Below are 22,706 nucleotides of genomic sequence, written 5' to 3' on the forward strand. Positions count from 1 at the left end.
CAGACAGAAGATCTCTCCTTTGCCAGATCAGCCTTTATCAGAGGAGGCTAAAATCTCACAGAGGTGATGCTATTAAGTATTACATGACTTTCTGATGTTAACGTTTGTTCAGACATATGTTCTTTTCCTTGAAATCTTTTCAGACTTCTTAGGCCTTTTTTATAAGACAGCCTTGACTCTGCACTAAACCATGCCACTAACACGTTACTTAATCTAACTGGCACATTGTAAAATTTTACGCATGCGCTCATCCAGATAATTACACAATTAATTTTCACTTAGTACAGCTGAAACGGGGATAATGAAATTTCCACTGGTGTACTGTTACGTCCGGGGGTTAGAGGTCGGCTTCCTGTTTGGATAAGGGTGAGTTTAAAGAGGATTTCTGACAGTCTCCTTACTTCAACTGAGTCTAAAAACATTGCGATGGAATTTCAATTTACAGCTAAGTTCAATGGAGGGAGCAGATGTTGGGAGTGTGCCACTGCCACTCTGGGAGCCCTTTTTATGCAGGTGTAGTTAAAAGTCAGTGTCCTTCCCCCCTCTCTTTATATGAAGACAGAGTTAATCTGATACTTGATATTAATTTCTTCATTGAGCTGTAGCTCTTTGGTGCTTTGCAGAACTACCCCAAGCCTGAACAGTTGTGGAAACCTTTTCCCTATTATATTTATTGCATTTTCAAAGGAGCACATAGATGACATGAGTGGGACTCTTCCTCTCGGGAATGTGTGGTAGGCAAGTCACTGCAATAAAATAGGACTAGAAAGAACTATGACGAACTTCCACATCTTTGACAAGACCACTGCTTTGGCATCAAAGTATATACTGGCATATAAAGCCAATAATAGTTTTCTATTTAAATTCAAGTGTTGTGACCTTAAAAAAATGGCACTGTTTCTGATGGTTCATCTTCTAAGCTGAAATAAGAAGTTTAATTTATAGATTGAAATGTCTGCGTATGTGAATTTGTTGTCTCACCTTTTACTCTGTCCATAATCATGCCCTCAGCAGACTTGCTCCTACCTGCAGAGCTTTACTTTCTGATCCATGCCATTCCTGGATAGCTGACCTTAGCTGGGAGTTAGGCTGGGAAGGTGCTGAATCTCCTAAACACCAGCTCTTCCACATAAGCAACGGCCCAAGATGGGCAGGGCCAGCATTCCTCTTGGGCCAGCCCGTCCCTGATCTGCACTGTTCCTCTGTATTGCATTTTCTGACCTGGCCTGCAAGAAGACCAGGGATTTTTAAGAGGTAACGCAGTGCAGAGCCATAAGGACACAGTTTTCACCCTCACCACGAGGTGCCCACAGCATGTTGGCAGAGGCAGGAGACTGGGCAGAGATGGCTCTGCCCAGGTCAGGGTAGCTCACCATGCCTCGGTGCCAATGCAGAACCAAGCCTTCCCATCTCAGAGCCAAATGAGGGCAGTGCTAACATTTCCAACAGTGTCATGGACTACAGGATTGGGTCCTAATGGCAGAACACACTGTCAGCTGGCAATGAATAGCTAATATGTCATTTCTTGTGGACAACAGCTTCTTGTGGCATATTTCCGTGGTGCTACGGGGCCTTGTTCACAGGCTGGGGCTCTGAACTATCCTTGGATAACATGGAAGAAAATTATTACTTTCAGGAGAGACAGATGTTTGCATAGTCAGTGATTTTGAGCATTTCTTCTCTCTCCTTCTGTCCATCTTCTTAATAGGTTTTATATTGTGCGGTTCAGAAAACACTTCTTACGGTAGGCCTTGTTGTTTCTTGGTTCTCTCCTTTCCTTCTCTTTTAATCTCTCTCAAGTCTTTTTTGAAACTCATTTAGAAGTCCTGCTTCATTCAAAACTTCAAGTTTCATGCTGTTTTCCTCTATTTCAATCTCTTTGATGCCTTAAACATACTTCACATGTTTTTAAGGCATCAAAGCGTCTTAAATTATATGCTCTCCTTCCTCAAGTAGCTAAAGATGTAACTAATAAAATCCCTCCTCTGTAGACCACACCTTGTGTTACCAGTGCTCAGAGACCAGCTTCAGACACCTGGAGCTACAGATGGATGCACTATATAACCCTGAGCATCAGACATGTCTGCACATTTATGAAGAAAGGTGGAAACCCTCCAACACAGATATTTCAAAAGAAGAATAACAATTCAGTTTTACAGATCTGTTGGGAAAAAAGACATGTGAATTGAGTTTACTAAAGATCCACAGGCAGCCTTTGCATCTCCTGTCAACATGAAGGCTTACCCTGACAACAAAGGGCATGTGTACGTTTTACAAAAGGAAAGATATGATATATTGAACTACAGACATTGTTGTTTCTCAGTAGTCCCATATCAGGATGCAAAAATCTGTATGTATGAGAAAAAATGGGTGACCAAACGTATACATACTCACCTTCAAACAAGTAGCAACAAGGCTTTCATTATTAAAAGTTTGGTGTTATTACTAAATTTGATTGTGCTGCTAGCTCAGAAAACATAGATTATATTTCTAGGCTGTGGTTGAATGTAAAAAAATACACCATCAATAGAAAATATGTGCCTTAAAAATTAGTACAAAAATACTTCATTTTCAAATATGACAACCAGATTTGTTCCAACAGGGAAGTATTTTTAAGAAGCACTGTTGGATTTGCTCCAGGCATTAGAAATGGTATCTTTTTCAAGAAATCTGTTAATATAAAACTACAATTATACAATACAATAATCACTTTCTATAGTAGAAACTACTAATATAGAAATATAGTAATATGTAGTACAGGAATATAATAATAAATAATACTACAGTAACACAGAATATACACACTTCCAATTATATACATTTTCCTCCCAATTTAGCAGCCTCTTCCCTATTTTCATTATGCATTCATCAAAACAGCACAGCATCTGCAGCCACCTATATTCTGACCAAGTTGCAGAGCTGTCTGGAACAATTTTGGGATTGGATACTGGGGGTGAGCCAGTGGCCTTGGCTCAGGCTAATGAACCCACCAAGCTGCTGCTGCACAGTGATGCATCCCAAGCACCTCCCTGGGGTCTGTCCTCTAATCTCTCCACTTGAGCTTATCCTGCCTGACCAGTAAGCTCACTTTGTGGGTCCTGAGAAACCCTGAAGTATCCTGGAGTGAGCTAGGAAGCACATTTGGGATGAAAACTGAGCTGAAACACAAAGTAACCCCTGCTACAGCATGTTCTCCTCAACCCACAGCCCTCCCTATGCCCCTCAGAGTGAGAGGCAACAACAGCAGCTTTTGTAATTGATTTTAAAGCATCTTACTTTAAATGATATTATTTATTTTTTGAGAACTGGATACTGTTAACAGCTCTATTCCTAACCTGTCTCAGAGCTATGATTTTCTAGTGAAGAAAGAGCTTCTGGAATGAACTTTTCCACCTTGGGATCATATGGCTCTGGGACATGTTAACTTTGATTAGTGGGTAAATGTAAGCACAAGCCTGGGCTACATGCAGGGAGTAAACACAGTCAGGATAACTTATTTCCCTAGTTAGCAGCTTTTGCCTAAGCACATCTCTACAGAAGTTTTCAGTTTGATACACCACAGTACTTTAGTTTACTTCTTAACATTTTTGTTTTGTCATTGCTCTCTTTAAATTGATGTGAGATAGAGGGTTACTTCCATTTTAATTTATTCCTATACTGTCTGCTCAGTCACCTTTCTTGCTTGTTAAGTTTCTGCTTTACATTACAAAACTGGCAGTGTGTTGTGGTGGCCATCCTCTGCAGCAAACTGTGCTTCAGCAGACACTCAGCGTGGGAGTCAGAAACCCACCCACACAGTTTAAAACACTCACTCAGTGGGGAAAGATAGGCTGAGCAAAGAGTAAACGTTTCCCTCTTAAGACAATTAACCAAAATAAAAAATGAATTGTCCTCTGTAGTTTTCTAGTAATTAAACTGAGAGCTCAGAACAGTACTTCCCACTAGCAGCTTAAATTTAGAGGGCTGATTTCCAGTGAGATTTATCCCACTGTTATGAGTCCATCCTTTCTTATTTAATTTTATTTTTTTTTAACCTTGTCTTATCTTCTTAGCTTTGCTATCTTCTCCCCATGGTCCAGGTGGGCATGCTCCTTAAAAGCCCCTGCAGAGATATTGTCTCAATTCTCACTTCAGCAAATGACCTTTGTTTAAAACTGCCACCCCACACACTTTGTTTTAAAAGGCAAAATAGACTACTGCTTTTCTGCCATTTGTGCAGCAGGTATCCTGTTCTTCTGAGGATTTTTTTAAACTTTTCTTGCTTTCAGTACAGGGAGGTCCTATGCACAGCTGCAGGTTAATGGTATCTGTAACAAATTGCTATCTATTTTAACAGGTGCGCCTCCTGTTGCTCTGCTCCTCCAAAGCCCATTCTTTCTCAGGCATTTAAGAGATGTGCTGAAGAAGGTACAATCTTTTGCCAGGCAGACTATTTAGTGTGTGATCATTATCCAAAGAGTATTTACCCACTTACTGACTCTACTTCACTCACTACAAATTGTCTATGTTCATGTGTCTCACTTTTTGGTTAAAAATATATCTTTCTTATTTTCTTAATTTGTCTAGATTTAAAAAGTCTGCTATTTCTGGCATTCTGAAGCCTCCTTTTTTGTCTTCAGCTTTGATTTTTTTTCCTCTCCCTTCTCTCCCTCCTCTATTCTTTAGTTTGCCAGTTCTGGAGAACTCTGTATCTGAAATACTCTCAAATCTTTTTGTTTCCCTCCCAAAACTTTAACTTTTTCTTTGTTATTTTCAAGGAACCTGCAAGGTAATAAAGGTCACACTTACCATCTACAGCCAGCTATGGTCTACATCATGATGTTTAGCCAGTGGCTGTCATGAAGAGGGATAAGAAAGATCTTTCCCTGGAGAGCTATAGGTGAGGCTGTCTTTGCAGGAGCACCCTCTGCTCTTCTAGTCCTTGGTAAACTGATGGGGAGAATGGAGAAGACTGTATGATGCAGCCAGAAGTGTGAGAGAAAATGGCACTCTGGGGCTCTGTAAAAATCTCAATCTCCAGTGCAGAATGGCAATTCTCCTTGCAACATGATGAATAATTTGGGGGGAAAGATTGTTCCTATTCCCTTTGGCACACAACCCAGCTCAGTTACATTCTTAACACTGCCAGTGCTTAAACTACTCTCAATATTTTTGTGCTTTCTGACAAGTCTCAGCAATGACCACAACATGTTTTTTGCTGTGGTGTTTTCTTCACCCTCCCTTTTTTTAAAAAAAAACCAACAAATTTCTGTCAGGAGAAGAGGAATGTAAGACATTCCTGTCCTCCCTATAGAAGCAGAATTTCCAATAAGCACACCTGAACATCAGCTGCAGTTTTGTTTATATCCTGACAACTGGCTGATGGTTGCAGTTTTTCAGGAGTTTTGGCTGAATGAAGCCCTGACATCCCTGCTGGTCACCCCATTGCAGACATGCTGTCATCAGCAGAAGGTATTTTCTTGGCTTCTGTGGACAGTGAGATGCTAGATTGCAGACCTACTTTGCTTGGATCTGCCAGTAGTTGGAATCTCTTGGGCGAAATGGTGAGCAAGCGTTGAGCAGTTTAAGGGTATGTGTTGGGGGAACCTTGGCACCCCACATCCCCATGTCTGGGCCCCTATGTCTGACTTCTGAGGAACACAAACCTGCTATACCTCATGCTCAGGAAAGCCAGGCAGTCTGGCTACATGGGAAATAGACATACAAACACGTGGGTGTTGGTTGATGAGAAGCTCAACATGAGCAAGCAATGTGCACTTACAGCCCAGAGAGCCAACTGTATCCTGGGCTGCATCAAAAGAAGCGTGGCCAGCAGGTCAGGGGAGGTGATTCTCTCCCTCTGCTTTGCTCTCCTGAGGCCTCACCTGGAATACAGTGTCCAGTTTTGGAGCCCCCACCGTAAGAAGGATATGGAGCTCCTGGAGTGAATCCAGAGGAGGGACACGAGGATGAGGGTTGAGACAGCTGGGGTTGTTCAGCCTGGAGAAGAGAAGGCAATCCAGAGAGAACTTAAAGTGGCCTTGCAGTACTTGAAGGGGCCTAGAGGAAAGCTGGGGAGGGACTTTTTACAAGGGAGTCTAGTAATAAGACAAGGGATAATGGCTTTAAACTGGAAGAGGGGAGATTTAGGTTAGACATGAGGAAGAAATTCTTCACTGTGAGGGTGGTGAGACATTGTCACAGGCTGCCCAGAGCAGCTGTGGATGTCCCATCCCTGCAATGTTCAAGGCCAGATTGGATGGCACTATGAGCAACCTGGTCTAGTGGGAGGTGACACTGCCTCTGCAGGGGGGTTGGAACTAGATGATCTTTAAGGTCCCTCCCACCTCAAACCATTCTATGATTCTATGAAATAGCAAACAGCACTTATTTTCTCACAGCAGGAACCAAACATTTGCCACAAATACCTCTGCAGCTAATGGGCATTCTCCCAGATTCTCCTTTCCAGTGCTGCAAATGACTGGAGAAGGGTGATGAGTGGGAAGTCTCATAAGTGTGTACTCTGCTTTCATGGATCTTATCTTCTTCCCTAGACTTTCCCTTTTGGATAGTGTTGCCAACCAGTTGCTGGCTTGGATGGACCTTTGGTTCAACGTGCTACTAATGTTCTCAAGAGAATGGCACAGATATTATCCCCCCTGTGGTGAGCGCTCTGCTTCTGATGTGTATCGACACATTTTTATGCTACTTTTGGGCATAAGCTCTTCATCCAAAACAGTAACAGATCTAAAAATGGGTTTACTTTGAACCGACATCTGCAACTTTTCTCCTACTGCAGACACAGGGTACTGGAAAAAAGAAAAAAGTTGCAACATTTTCTGAGCAGTCCTTCTTGAAAGGCAGAAATCTTTCGCTGAACCCTAATTTAGTTTTCATGTCTAAACTTGGTCAGTCAATATGTTGGTCATAGGAATGTAAAATACTTTGAGTCTAAATTAACACCTTTAGCTTTACTTAGTGAGAAAAACTGCTCATTACTCCCAAGTAATTTACTAACAATATTATTATATGAACAAAAACAATTTAATGTAATCTGGCATTTATGACTTCCACATAACATCAGCTCCTAAAGTAAGAATACAACAAAAATACCCCTTTTATTCAGAAAATAACCCTTAAACTAATAAGCATGTTCGTAATATTAAAATCAACTCAGAGATCCTATTCACTTTCATTACATATAATTTATGACACTTGGATGTAGTTTAATAAGGTCATAAAAATGCCAGTTGTGGTATCTCATAATACTTTTTATAAACTGGTTTTACAGTCTACCCTTTGTTCCAAAGTTCAAAGTGACAATTGAAATGCACAGGTTGCCCAGGGGTTCAGATTTTTTGCTGGAAGTACTGACTGATGAATACCTTAATTTCTAATATATCTATATTTTTTTCAAAATCTTGGTAATTGTGGGGAACATTTCTTTCCTCCAGATGTGCCAAAGCTGATATTTTTCAATTTAAATAAATATATCAATAATTTAGTAAAAGGAACACATTTTATTGCTGTACATTTTTTATTTTTTATTTTAATGAAATGAAAACTGTGCAACGTTTATTCCTAAGCAGGTCAAACTCAAACAATACTTCTAAGTGCTTTTACAATAGTGGCATTATATTGTCCCTTGTCAGCTTTCAATTACTTCATCCACCTAGCTGATCACTGACTTATTTCCTGGCTTAGGTAAATAGAGCTTTTGGTGCACTTCCCTTAAGTCATTTCAGAGAAGATAAATTAAATAATGATTGCAATTTAATATTGTGATAGTGCTAAAATATTTCCTTCAAGCTTCAGGTTTGACCACAAGTTTCCAATAATATACTTTTTTTCACTTGCTAGCTCAAACCTGAGGTTTTATTAAATTCTACAGCTGCAGTCAGTATTTATGTTTTCATCTACCAAATTGGACATTTTAAATAATAAAGAGCATGAAGCTATATATAAAAACAGATAACACTTTCAATTCATTTAAGGTGGAAACTTATTTAAAATTAATCAAAACCCACACAATAAGGCACAAAGGTCCAAATTCTTAGCTCGTTATGCAGGAGTAAATCTGAGGAAAATCCATCAACATCAGTGAGGTTGCTCCAGGATCACAACCAGATATTCAAAACCTTAACTTGGCATGAATTCCTAAGGGATGCACTGCCTCCTGTGCATGGAGCCCTCAGTGTGCAGAGGCTGGTCCATCTAGGGAAGTTGTCTTGTTTCTTTCAAGGATGTGGTTAAACTTTCTTGGCACATTGGGAATCCAGAGTAGGAATGGGTCTGCATTGAGAAATTCCTCCTGCTTTGCTTCCAATGTCTTCCCAACATCTTGTCTTCTCTGTATTTACTTGTTTTGACCTTGCATGTCGTAACTTTTGCAGCAGGTTCATCTCAGATTTTTCCAAGTGGGGAATTCCCAAACAGATTTCTAGCCAGTGCCCCAGAGAAATACTGAAGTATAAATTTTTGGGCTTAACCAGCTCAGAGGGAAAACAGAAATTTGTTCCGATGAAGTTTACAAAGTTTCTAGAGAGACAAATTGCTATCAATCCTGTTCTTTTAAACCATGCTTAAGGACAAAGCATTGGCCTAATATTTGGGCACTACACAACCTCAGCAGTAGTGTCTCTCCACCCACAGTAGGCTGCAGTGTTCATGGACTAGTCAGAGATGAGTGAGGAAAGGGTTATACTAGTGACAGGGCAGTGACAGCTACTCCTGGGCAGGTTGAGCAAGGAAAGAGCCCAACATTGGTCTTCTACTTTCAGTTACTATTTTTCCTATGAAGGCATCTGTGCTGTAAATGCAACACTGAGCACAGGGAAATTCACCCTGGAGGTGGTCTTTGGCAATTTGAACTCTGTTATTTTTGGAAAACACAAAATCTTACAGTTTCGTCCATGGATCTGTAGGTGATTTTAGATGTGGAGAGTAATCAAATAAGTAAAGGATGAAGGGAAAAAAAAATAATAAAAAAAAATTAAACTTAAAACAGAGCTTATCCTGGGAAAATAACACCAACATCTTACAACTCATCTGATCTCTCCCCTTCCCACTGTCCCGCAGGAAATTCTGACTTCATGTTTATTTTCCTTTCTTTAAGATGCTAACTTGAAAAACAAAAAGAAAAAGAATCCCAGTTTTAGCCAAGCTCAAGCCACACAGAAACAGCTCAGCAATACATAATGCAAAGGATTCCAGCAGATTTACAAATAGGAGGCTAAAATAAGATAGAAATAGCAGAGAAAATTCTGGTATTTACATGGATAGAGACCTTCTACTCATGCTACTGTAGGAGTAGGAACACAAAACCAATATTTAAGTGTGTTGGGCCGAGCTTACTCCTGATATAATTATATTGTAAGTGTCTAATAGTGGAGCTATTTAAGATCTGAGTAAGGAAGCATCACATGTGAAGGAGGTCTTCACCAGGCTGACCAAGCCTAAGTTGGGTTGGGCAGTAGCAGAGGAGGGGGACCTGGACTTCAGGTTTGTGAGCACAGTCATTCCTAGGGGGTGGAAAGTTCAGATCACTCTCCCTGCCCTCCCATTTGGAGCTCTGGGAATCCTGCCTTCATCCCTCTGCTCTACACAGGGTCAGGAATGTCTGCAGAGAAGTGGCAGGAGCAGAGGGGAAGCAAAGGCAGCCGACTTCCTCTCCCTAAGAAAATAACATTATTGCTGTGGGTAAGGGAGTTGGCCGTTGCTTCTTGGCATTGCAGAGCCGGGTTATCTGCCTTGATGGCCAGAGTGCTCAGCCTAATCCCTTTCCCAGAGCATGGGCACCCTCTCAGTTTGTTGGTAATAAAGGTCTCTGTGAAAAAGCTGAATTTATAGTTCTTAGAAAGACTGTGAGAGAAACAAGAAAGGCAGCTGAACTTCAAGGGAGATTTTCCTCCATCAGATAAACTCCAAGAGGAGTTATGCACGCATGAAATACCTCTCTGCTATGGTTTCCATTGGGTCCTTTGGGAAGATTCAGCATTTTGCAGCCAAAGGCCCATAGTCAGCAAAGCATCTAGGCTCCTAACTCCTAATTTTAAGTCTGAATTACAGCTGAAGTCAGTGGGGAGTTTAAACAGGAGTTGGGAGATTCAATATTTTGCTGAGGATTGGCTGCCAATATCAGTGTGCTGCTTCATGCATAAACTATATTTACAATTATTGCTCATATTTGTCTACTGACACATTTCAGGTGCTTACAGATGCTTCTAATAGTCTGCCATAAATCACCCTAAAGAGCTGGGATACAATTTTTAGAGTTCAAATGGGAATACTCACTAGATGTGAGAGTTTGCAGGATCAGGACCTATTTTCCAGAGCAGGTGCTTAAATGAAATGATGAAGTCATTATAGTTGAGCAACTTAATACAGAGAAATAGCTCACATTATTCTAGTACCTATAGGACTCTGGCATAAGTGCCTAAATTAAAAATTTGAGAACTTATTACGCAGGAGGATAAGATTTCCCATTTCACTTGGAGACCATTATATGGGTGTGGGGAAAACAAACAAACAAGCTTCTTTTTGTGCATGCATAAAGGTTTTTTGCCACCTGGAAAAGTTGTTTGGTTTTGACATCACTTCCACTTTTTTCTGCTTTTGAGTTTGATCCTCTTCTGTTCTGCAGAGATCTTTGGTGCTATGAAAATTAAGGTTTGCTCTTGAAACAAGCATGTGTTCAGGAAAGTACAAAATGTCTCTTGGAAAGGCAATATAGTGCACCCTTTGTGGTCGAGAGTGTGGGAAACTCCATTGAGCTCATTTTCATGACAGAAGCACTGAACCACATTAACACAGAAGGAAGACGTAGAAAACATTTAATGGTACTGCAGCACTTTGTTTATCCTTAGCTAAGCCTGCACGGCTTCCAAATGAGCCCACTATGCAATGTGACTACATAAGGTTAACTGCTGGGTACATTAAGCAAAATACTCTCCCTTAGATGCTTGTTTAAGTCATCATTGCTGATCATTTATCAGACTTAATGTGCTACAGCAGACTGCAGGTCACAATGTGTCATTTCCAAAAGAACTTTGACTTTTCCCTTTCCAGGGTCAGGAGCTGGTAATGTTTAGCTGAAATCACTGCCTTGCACTTCATAGCTTCCAGTGGATCCACTGAGGCTTTGGAGAGCCTTTCTTCCTAGACCAGGGTGCTGGCTCCAGGTATATGGGTATTAAAATCTTAGAGAACTGCTAAAGTGCAGACAATCAGCAGAGATTTGAGCTGAATGCAAAAAAGGCTCACTTCATTTGTTGGGAAAAATTATGTGAGGTACAGGAAGGATAATTATTTTTCCAAACTGATAGTGGGAGTTTCTCTGGAGAGAAACGCCAAGACCAAACAGCCCTCACCTCTTGATGGTTATTTTCACAAAATTCAAGAGCAAACTGAAAATTCTGAAGTACAATTTTTAACATGCTGAGTGCTTCCCCAGTACAAGGTAAAATAATTAGGCTATGTATCTGGTGAGTTCTACAGCTAAGTGAATTATTTGCAGCACAGAGTTTGTTTGATCATTTTTGTGCTCCCTTTTTAACCCATAAAATATGTGGATTTTTCAGATCTATGATTTTTTTACCAGGCTGGGGTCACATTGGTGGGGATTAGACAACTATAACATGGAGATGAAATGGCAGTTTCTGTTGTCTCCCATTTGCTCCTTATATGTGGGGCTATAGTTGGTTTTCAGCTGCATCTGTGGCTCAATAGTAGACAGAGTAAGAGGAGTGGCTATACTAAAAACATAAATTATTAAACCGAAATTACACTCTTCAAGTATCGTGATACCCTTTTTCCCTATGTATCAATCCTTTACTCACAGCCTACATGGATGCATAAATAATCTAGGTGAAGATGGCACTACTGCATCTGTTTTCTAACACTTCGCATCATAAGATCCTGCTTTCAGCTGCTAATAGTTTTACCAGATTTTGACCATTCAGGAATGAGGTGATTTTTTAATTTTTTTTTCCTGGGGTACCTCCTTGGTATCCATTGCTCTTTGGAAAGGTTTCAGCTAAGATTTTCTGGTGTTTCCAAGAGATTTGGGGAGAATAAGTTGCTTTTTGTGGGCTAAAAAACAGTTCTTCAAATAATTCATTGACAAGCACTGAACATCTGTGCCTTGGGAAGAGGCCTGAGATTTGCATGAGGGATGTGTCTTTTACTGATCCTGTGACAATCAGCCTAAGTTGTAAAATGTTTGAAGTACCTACTTGTTTGAAGGGTGACTTCTCAGTCCTCCAGAGGCTCTGTCTACTTGCATGCAAGCCAGCCAGTAGCAGTGCCCTGTAGAGGATGGCTGTGCATGTTCCTGTTTTGGGCTGCAAATGATGATAAGAACCCTCTGAGGTAATGCAAGCAGATAAAGTGAAGCAGTTAGGAAGTAGAGCTGAAGGAAAAAGACTGATTAGGAGGAGAGAGTGCCGCAAACTTCATGTTATAACATGTTAGGAAGACCACCTCCCTACAACCTCCTTTCAGGTAGTTGTAGAGGGCAATGAGGTCTCCCCTCAGCCTCCTCTTCTCCAAACTAAACATGCCCGGTTCCCTCAGCTGCTCCTCATATGACTTGTTCTCTAGACCCTTCAGCAGCTTGGTAGCTCTCCTCTGGACATACTAAATTAAAGAAGTCCTAGGACACTAACTACAAAAGTTGCGGAAGTAAAAAAATACCAACTAGCCACTCTGCCCGTACTAAGTATCATTTTAGCATCCAAAGTGCATAGGCATAGAATCATAGAATAATTCTGGTTGGAAAAGACCTGTAAGATCAAGTCCAAATGTTAACCCAGCATTGCCAAGTCCCCACTAAACCATTTCCCTAAGCACCACATTTACATGTCTCTTAAAAATCTCCAGGGATGGTGACTGCACCACTTCCCTGGGTAGCCTGTTCCAGTGCCTGACAACACTTGCTGTGAATAAATTTTTCCTAATATCCAGTCTAAATTTTCCTTGGCACAGCTTAAGGCTATTTCCTCTTGTCTTATCACTTGGGGGAAGAGACTGACCCCCACCTGGCTACTCCCTCCTTTCAGGGAGTTATAGAGAGCAATATGGTCTCCCCTCAGCCTCCTTGTCTCCAGACTGAACAAGCCCAGTTCCTTCAGCTGCTGCTCCTAAGACTTGTGCTCTAGAGCTTTCACCAGCTTTGTTGCCCTTCTCTGGACACTCTCCAGCACCTCAGTGTCTTTTCACAGAGTGATGACTTGTGAGATTGCAGAGTTACAACAATCTGAATTCAGCATCCAGCCAGGAGTAAGAGGCAGTATAAACAATGGGAAAAGACAGGAATGAAAAGAGTTGCTAAGGCAAAAGCTCTGTCTTAAAAAGACCTTAACATTATTTTTAATATTAATTACTTTCCATCAGGTATAAAGGGGGCCACGAGGCATAGACTTTAAAAGTCTTGAAATAGTCTTTCAAGTTCAAAGCAGTCTGAGCCACCTGCAGACACTAAGAATATTCACATCTTTCATATCACTGAGCACTTGTGTGCCACACAGTGTCATTCACACAGGCTAAGGAAGGTGACATGGCACACCTGCATGGTCAGTATGGTTTGTTCATTCCCAATTTCCACACTGAGAAATTCAAGAGGAGTGTTATTACAGCCACATATTCAGAGTTGAGTTCTGCAATCTCTCTAAGCAGCTGAGAGGAAAATAATCTTTAAGCAGGTATTTAAATTGGCTCTGTAAATTCTGTAATCTCACAGTGTAGGGGAAAAGTCTGTTGCATTATTTCTGTTCCCATGCTTGCCAGTTTCTGGAAAATAATTTAAGAGTTAAAAATGCCATTTGAAAACTAAATTAAATAGAAAACCCAGCATAAATCAGTTCCAATCCACATGTTTACATGAGGTTTGGTTTTTGGTTTTTTTTTTAATTTCTCTCTTCTCTCATTCAAAAAAATGGATAAATTGCTTTTTCCTCAAACTTTCAACAACTGAAAAAAAAAAAAAAAGAGCCACAATTTGGCAGAAAAAAGGACTATAAAAGTTCAGCCTTATAGGTGAAAGTTTTGGAAAGTTATGAGCAAATGAAAACAGGGGCTTAGAGTGGAAATGCATAGGCATCCTTAATTACAGCTGTTGGTAGCTCTCCAGCTATACTGCGAATGACATATGTTTTTTCTACTTAAGGTCCTAATCCTGTTAGTAGATGTGTCAGCATGGAGCCCTGCAGCTGTGGCGTGTTCCCCAGCATCACAGGGACGTCTCGTGAGCACAAGAGTCCCCACAGTGTTTCTGTCTGTGCTGTGGACGTCAGTGTGTAAGAGTGTGTAGGAAGAGAAATCTGGGAATGGTGCTGATGTCTGACGTGATTAGTGAAATTCCAGTGGCGTTAAAGCAGTCAGAACTGAACGTGGAAACAGCTAATTAATTCCATGGGTTTAGGAGCACAGCACTGGCAAGGGTTTGGGGTCATATATAACATATACAGTGCATTAATAAAAGATGAAGATTGAATGATAAACCACCCAAACTGTGCAGTAATCCCACAATAAAGTATTATCTGGAGCATCTTACTGAAATTAGTTTTACTGAGAAAATTGGATTAAAGTCTGAACTGTACATTTACTGGCTATTGTTAAAGTCAGTATGAAGTCACTGACTGTTAGAAATTTCCCGTTAGGTTTATAGTCATGTTATTTCCAGAACACATGCAAGAGTCATACTTGGAAATGATTACAACATGGTTATTGTGGGTCCAGAAGCTCAGTAAATTTGGGGGCTTCTGCGGAAAGCACACTGTGAGAAGACTGTTGAGCAACCACAACAGATATGACTGGATAAGGTAATCTTTCAGTCTTGATTTATAGGAAACCTCCTCTGTCGTAAAGATTGCTCAATCAGCTTTTGAGTATATGAAAAACAAATGAAGGTTGGAAGGCATTTCTGACGTAAGCTATGGTCCAAGTCCTGATGACTCAGTGAAGGAGAAGGCTAGAGCCTGGCTGTGAGAAGGGGAGGAAGGAAAGGTGGGTGGGCAGGTAGCAGCGTGCAAGGGCACCATCCCCTGTGGGTCCTGTGCCCATTGCCATGCTGAAATCACCCAGAGGGTACCTGGACAAAAGCACTTCCCATGCTGCTGAGAAGTTGTATCTACTCAAAGATGGAAAGTGAAGGCTTTTTCCCATCGTCAGCACTTGCTGTCAGCTACCAGAGCAGGCAAACAAGCACTTCTCGTTTTCTTCTTTGACAGCACTGAGAAGCAATCTACAAGTTGGAGATTACCCATAATATGGCCAAAATCAATAGCAGGTGGTTTATTTCAAAATGTGCCTCATTTTTGTGTTTGTACAACATCAACACCTTTCATCTTGTTAACAGTGACAGGGAAAACGTTCACTCACTGCAGCCTCTTTATAAGACTGGTCTGGGTTGAGCAAACATTAGTTAATATTTGTGTAACACTTTAAAAATCTAAAACACTATGTAAGTGCTAAGGATTATTATTATTGAGAGCCAAACAAGAATTCAGTGGGCTACACTGGAAAAAGCTGCTATAATAAAAATATTAAAAGTATGGTTTAAAAAAATAATGTGAAGTGTAAATTAAATTGACTTAAAAATTTGTTTTCAAGTTGTCTCTTTGCTTTCTAACTACCATGAAAACTACTTGAGCAACATTTCTAAAAAATTTACAGAATATGAATTTTATTCCAAGACTCACTCTGCATTTTGAGAATGATTGCTGGTAGTCTCAGAAACACTATGGGAAGTATGTATTTGAAAGACAACTACTGTATAATTGCCAGTAAAATCTGTATTCCGCCATGTGCTAATGATTTTTTTTTATGATTTTTTTTATTTTTTTAGAAAGAATATTCTGAGAGCCCCATGAACTTTTATATATAATAGTAATGAAACAGAAACACTTTTTCTGGTGCCAAGCTTCTATTAGATCAGTCTTTGGGAAAAAAAAAGTAAATAATTTCATTCCCATACAGTAAGAAATATTTTAATAGAAAGTTTTACAATGGGTCTGGCAGGGGATGCTCTGAAATAATGAAAATGTATAGAACAAGCTCCAGTCTGAAACAACAGTGGCAGTTGATTAGCAGAGCAGAATAAAAATTTATAAGAGATTTCTATCTCTATTTAATAGTCTTCTAGGAAATCTGTTTTATTATAGTTGCTCATTGAAAGGCCACAGCTCTCAGTGGTTGTTATTCACTATTGCTATGGAAAGGGGACAGCCAGAGCATCCCTCATATCTTCCCTGTAATCTGTAAAATCAACAGCTAGCCTGGATCTTTCACATGACTTAGACATATGTGGATTAGATTTAGGGGGAAAAAAAGGCTATCGAAACAAAGATAAAATAGAACTGATTGAGGCTGAAAACTTGACATAAGATATTTAAAGTCTGAGTATCTTCACAGCTGAAAGTTGTACAAGACTGTTTTTCTTCCTCCCACACCAGGAATTTACTATATCCTCTGAGCTCCTTAGATCCCATTTCTCTAGTTTATCTCATTCCTGTTCGAGGCCCTGGATCCTACTTGCATCCCCAGGCTTGTCTCTGTATTTTATCCAGTGACTGTTTAATGCTGATCACACAAAACTCCTGAGAACAGAGAAATGCACTGAGGACTTGCCTTCACGAGGGCTTGGTGTTGCAGTCAGCCTTGCCCTTTCTGTAGTGCTCACTCAGGATTTCCATCCTTCCTTTTCAGGGGCACAGTCTGAGCCAGAGAGGGGGAGATGCCTGTTCAGACATGCTGGGCATGTAGGTGCTGTTGTTTTGTGATTTCTGGGCTGCTGCATCCCTGCTTTCTTGGTGGGACTCTAGAGCAAGAAGATGACAGGAAAAAAGGCCACAATGCTGGGCTCTGAGACACATTCAGACACAGGGGTTTTGGGCTGGCATAGCAGTGACTTTGGAGAGGACGTAGAGAAAGGCCCTCAGAGGGCATCCATATGGCCCCCAAATTCCTAGGGCATGTGACATCCTTCTGAGGACCTGTTCCTTATAGCAAGTCTTTTCCAGTTTGTAACTGCAGTCACAAACTTTTGCATAGTCACTGAGGGAAAGTAAGAAGAAGGTAAGACAGTAAGAAGAGGTGAAAAATCCATCAAATTACACCTAACTCCACTAATTTTCCTGCCGATAACTGGTCCAAAAATGAAAAGAGAGTGACTTACATCGGGTTCCTAAAAAGTCTAAACACAAGGCAGATTTTATCACAAGATTTGTGACAAGCTGTACTAAGGGAGGGGTCAGACTGTGCTTCAGGGGCTCCCCCCATCACTGAGGATCCCACTGAAGTCTCAAGATCCCTGTGCTACTTGCAGGAAGAAGTGATCTGTGCCACTGCAGCCTTCAACACAGGTTCTCTTTGGTGATGGTCAGAAAAGTTGCTTAGAGTGTTTGAAAAAGTTTCCAGTGGAAGCTGCAAAGATGCAACAGCTGCTCAGGAGGCGTGCAGCCCATGAAAAGATGTTACATCCAGATGTGCTAAGTACCTGAGCCCCTTCCTGACACCAGTGGAGCAGAGGGCTGTGTAGCTCTCTATAAGCAGGTCACTTCTTTGGCTACTTAGGCTAAGGGTAGAGGTAACAGAGGTGATCACCTGTATTTGAAAACCATGAAGTGATAAAAAGCAAATTTAGAATGTGTTTAAACACGAAGTTATTCCAGACCTATATTTTTGCCTGTTTCATACGAAAAAACATGTAAACTGAAAAAATGTATATGCTTATGGCAATTTGTGGGTGAAAACATATAAGGGCTCCATGTGTTCATATTGAAACTTAGCTAAAATTAGTAGTTTCTGGCAATTAAGGAAAAGCCCTGAACTCTCACACCTTAGAAATGCTTAGTTCACATTTTAAAATGGGAATTTTAGTACTCTGTGGTTCCGTTTTTATGTTTTTACTGATGTATGATTCTTTGTCTGCTTTCGAGCATTTTATCGGAGACATCACACTGTGAAACAGCTTAAGCACCTCTGCAGTGATCAAGGTTTCTGGTTTAACATGCCTTTCTTGAAGAACACAAACCACTCAGCTCTTCCTTTTTCTATCCTTTCTGCAAGCTACCAACCCCCAAAAACTTTGAAAGAGTTTTTATGTGGTGTGGTTTGGGAAAAATGAATGTGGAGGCCACCAGGAAACATTAATAGTTCACTTCAGTTGTGTTTTCTTCTAATGAGTGCACTGCTGTGAAATTTTGGATACAGTCTTGGCAAGGTTGTGCTGATCCATCAATGAGGCCTCCTTGCTGAAATGAACACCTCCAGTAAGCTTTTAATGGCCTTTGTAAACAAACAGAATAATTCCCACTAACTGCAGAAATGAGTTCCATATTTATTTATTTTACTTCACAGCTCCTATTAAGTTGATTTAATAAAATTCAGCACATAATGTTTTTTTTTAAAACAAACCTTAAATAAACTGGAGCTGGGTACTGAACCCTGCATGGTGCTGCTGGTTTTAAGGGGTTCAAAAGAGGCCATAAGGTTCCGACTGTCCCTGCATGGTGAGACAAAGGGTGGAATTCCATGAGACAATAAAGAGGGTTTTAGGGTGCTTAATACCTGACTGAAATACAGCAATCAGATGGTAGCCTGGGGGGGAACTGGGCAGCTGATGGCTCAAGACCTTTGGTCCATCTAGGTATCCCACATCCCCGCAGCTCTATGTCTAGACCTCTCTCAGGTGACCCACAGGTCTTTGTCCCTTCTTGCTCCCTATTTTAGCACTTAAAGCTCAGACTTATGGATGCACAAGCCCTGACTCAGCCCCAGCCTTGTTCTTGCTGGAACAATTCACTTTTCACTGCCCTGCTGAGAGAAGCTTTGAGCCACCTTTGAAATAGAAGGTGTGACAAACTGGATTGTGTCTCGAATCAGGAGGTGGACTAATTTCTGAGAGCAGTGGATATTCTCTAGGGGAGCCAGTGGCCCTCTTTATTCCTCAAAGATCTCTTCCAAGGGAGAGAAAAATGTGAAGACAATGACCCAACTAGTCATCGTCAGAGATGAAAATAAGTGGAACAATTTGAATTTCAATTATTCTGAGAAGAAATTCAGGATCTGCTGCAAATAATGAAGGAAGAACTCTTTTCTGGGTAGGTTTCTTGGTGCTTTGGGCTTGAAACATTTTGGGCTTTGATTTTTTTTGTTGTTGTTTTGTTGTGGGTTTTTTGGTTTTGTGTTTTTTTTTCTGTGGTGTTTTTTGTTTGGTTGGTTGGTTGGTTTGGTTTGGTTTTGTTGTTGTTTTTTGGTTTTGTTTTTTTCTGGTCACATTGCCAAGTCTTTCTTGTGGGGACTTGCCAGAGGATCCAGATGTAGAAGAGGTTATGGAACAAACTGACAAAACACTGCATCAGAGATAATCAAGACCAGGTAGTAGTATAATTAAGTCAAAGATAAAATAGCTGAATCATTAAGGCTACTGTGTAACCTCTTGCTTAAAATTGTACTGGTGCTTGAAGACTGGAAGGAGGCATACATAATGCAGATTTCTAAAAAGGCTTTTTGAGTTATTGAGGAAATACACACCTGGAGACCTCATGCCCATGCCAGGTAAACTGGGACAAACTATAACATAGAGCAGTGTTAGAGGACACTTTGCAATGTTTGATTTCCTGAAGAGCCAATTACAATGTTACCCAGGGAAGTCCCACCTGAAAAGCCATTTAGAGTCCTCTGAAAATGTCATAAGCATATAACAATCTGCCTGATAAGTGTCTTTGGATTTCTAAAAGATCTTCAACAAAATACTTCATCAGAGACTTTACGAGCAACTGAGTCCTGTGGCATAAAAGAAAAGCTGTTTAATAATATTAATTATTATTTTTATTATTAGTTACTAGGTTAGAAGAGAAATGTAAGAGCAATTGCTCAATTCTTGCAACAGGAGGATATTATCAAGATTTTTTTTCTCAGGGATTTGTGCTGAGATGTGTGCTGTAAAACATATTCATAAGCAACTTGGAAAGTAGGTGGCCAGTGACAACGTGGGCTGATGTTGGTAAGTCATTCTTTGTAGCAAAAATCCTACACTCTTGTCCTACACAATTTTTCTGTATAAATATATGCTTTTTATTATTTTGTTCCTCATCTTCTTACCCCTTTTACATTTTCCTGAGAGCAGCCAATACATGATTCTACAGAGCAATGAGCAGTGGTCATGGACCATCCATAAAACCGCTCCCCATGCAGCGCCTCAGCTCTTGCAGATCAGTGAATGACTTGGACTGTGGGTGGTGCTGCCCATGGCTCCAGGTGAGTTTTCCACACCCATTGTTTGGTTCTTTTGTCCCTCTTCTCCTTACAAACATCATGTAAGAAATAAGTAGGATTTAGTTTAAAAAAGAATCAGCTTAAATCTTTTTTTGACCTCCTGGATGCCCATCACCTCTGTAGAGCGTGACCAGAGGTATCTTCTCCTGAATGGTCTTGCTGGCTGATAGGAAAAATGTTGGATATGGAGCAAAGAGAGTCATCAGAAACCAGCTCTCAGGTAACTACAGCAACTGTCTTTCCACTATGCACTGGCTGGTGGTCTTCCTCACCAACCTTTGCATAGGTTTCAATGAAATATGTCTTTCCTGCTCTTTATCTCACACTGTGAAGCACAGCCCTCTGCATCCAGATTTTGTTTATCTGTTGACTTTCTAAGAGACACCATTTAGCAAAGCATGCAGCTGCATTTGTGCCTTCAAGATCCACTGAAAGCCCATTACAGTGTATATGATGTGTATTGATCTGCCCACACAGTGAAGCTACTACCATGACCTTCTGCTCTGTTATTTCAGATAATTTAAGGTAACAAACATCATACCATAGCTTCAGTGTCAGAATGTGAGCCAAATTTTTGCCTCAAGAAGAGCTTAGGAGAGTGAAGACACTAAGCTTTGGGCTTATTGAGGTGAGAACAAAGGTTTATTAATAGCTTACACTCATAACATATATACTGAGAGATTTTTAAATATATGATCTGATTGATGCTCCTTCAGTTAGATTGCTATACTAAATCAGCAGTGAAATATTCTTGTCCCCCAGATAACATTGTGATGTTGGAAAACTACCCCAGCATGGTCCAAAAATAACTTGTGTTGGCTTAACTCAGCAAGGTCCAACCTATGGCTGATGAGATGAGCCCATTTGGACTGTTGCTTTTTCCCTGAAGCAATGAGCAACTGTTTGGGCTGAACATCTCCTCTGGCCTATAAATAGCTGGTGCTGACCAGGAGCTGTCATCACTATTTTCTGCCCAGGGTGCAGGGATGGAGCGGGAAACATATCTCCCAAATGAGGCTGCTTTAGCCACCATGCCCAAGTACTGAGCTGTCCAACTGGTAGCACAGTGTTGGCTTGTATCATGGCTGTGTGACTAGCCCAGTGACAGGAAAACTGAAGGACTATGCTGTGTTTCTCACAGGTTGGTCTGCAAACTATGGCAAAAGTGGATCCATGATGTTGGCAAGACCATCTACCTGTTAACACTCGTGTTGGTGCACAGGGAATTGCACATGTGAGATGGATGAGCTCTTTCTGGTGAAGAACTGAGGCAGAAGGATAATGCTGTTTTTCTCTCTCCTTCCACTGGGTTTTTCAGTCACATTTAGGCAAGATTTTTCAATTCTCTGTGCTTCATTTCTCCAATTATAAAATAAGACTAATGATGCAAGGCTGCACCAAAGGGAAAAAAACCTGGTATTTGTAAATATCTGAAAATCCCTTATGACAAGTGATGTGGAGAGGCAAGTCAGGAATGACAGCTGACTGTGGTTCAACACCTATGGACATTCCCCTGTTCTTGCCTGTTTGGGACCTGAAATACAGCTGGGAGCTGCTCACAGGGATCTCTGGCACATGCAGGGCTGGTGACACCACTGGGGAGAAGAAGCACAGCCTGAAACGGGGTATGGTGGCCACCTAGGAGTTCAGGACACCCAGGAAGCTTTCCCAATTGAATTTAAGAGGCAATTCACATCCTGCTTACTTTAGGTTTATGTAGGATTTATTTATACACTCCTGTCCCCGCCGAGAGTGCCCCGTGACTCTGGTTTTCTGACCCATGCCAGAAAGCCCCTCCTCCTCCTCAGAAAGACTTTCAAACCCTTCCTCAAAGCTGAGCAGGATTCAGAGCGCTTTCCTGAGCAGGGAGGGTCTGTCAGCACAAGCTGAAACAGATTCATGAATCAGGGCCAGGATGCCACGTTTCTGAAGGGTGATTGTCACAAAGAGGCATTTCAGGGCTTGAAGCGAAGATTTATGAGCACAGTTTGGAGAAGGGAGCATGGGCAGTTCACTGCAGGCCCCACAAAAAACCCAGCCCCACTTGTGTTTAAACTGGACTGCTGAAAATGAAGACATTGTGCGTGCCGCCAGTAAACAAAGGAAGAGATATCTGGAAGTGATAAAGCTCGGATTGATAAAAACTTCCCTTCTTCTAGATGGAGGCCACACATACTCTAAATAAAACGTGCCACTTAGGAGATAATTTATGTTGATAAACCTCCATCGCCTTGTTTTTCCAAATGTTCTCTCCCAGTTGGGAATTTCACACTTGGGCAGGCTCCAACCGTGGCCTCACCAAGTGCCAGCCTCCTTCCCTGACCTGACCTGCTGTTGTTTATACTGCTGTTTACACATTTCTTAACAACCTATGCAAACGGTCTCTAATTACTTTCGCTGATGGCGGCAGCACCGGCGGTGTGGAGGTCCAGGCAGGCTCTGAAGCATTG

Source organism: Chaetura pelagica, unplaced genomic scaffold (genome assembly GCF_000747805.2).
Source record: "Chaetura pelagica isolate M959 unplaced genomic scaffold, ChaPel_1.0 scaffold170, whole genome shotgun sequence".
Lineage (NCBI taxonomy): Eukaryota > Metazoa > Chordata > Aves > Apodiformes > Apodidae > Chaetura > Chaetura pelagica.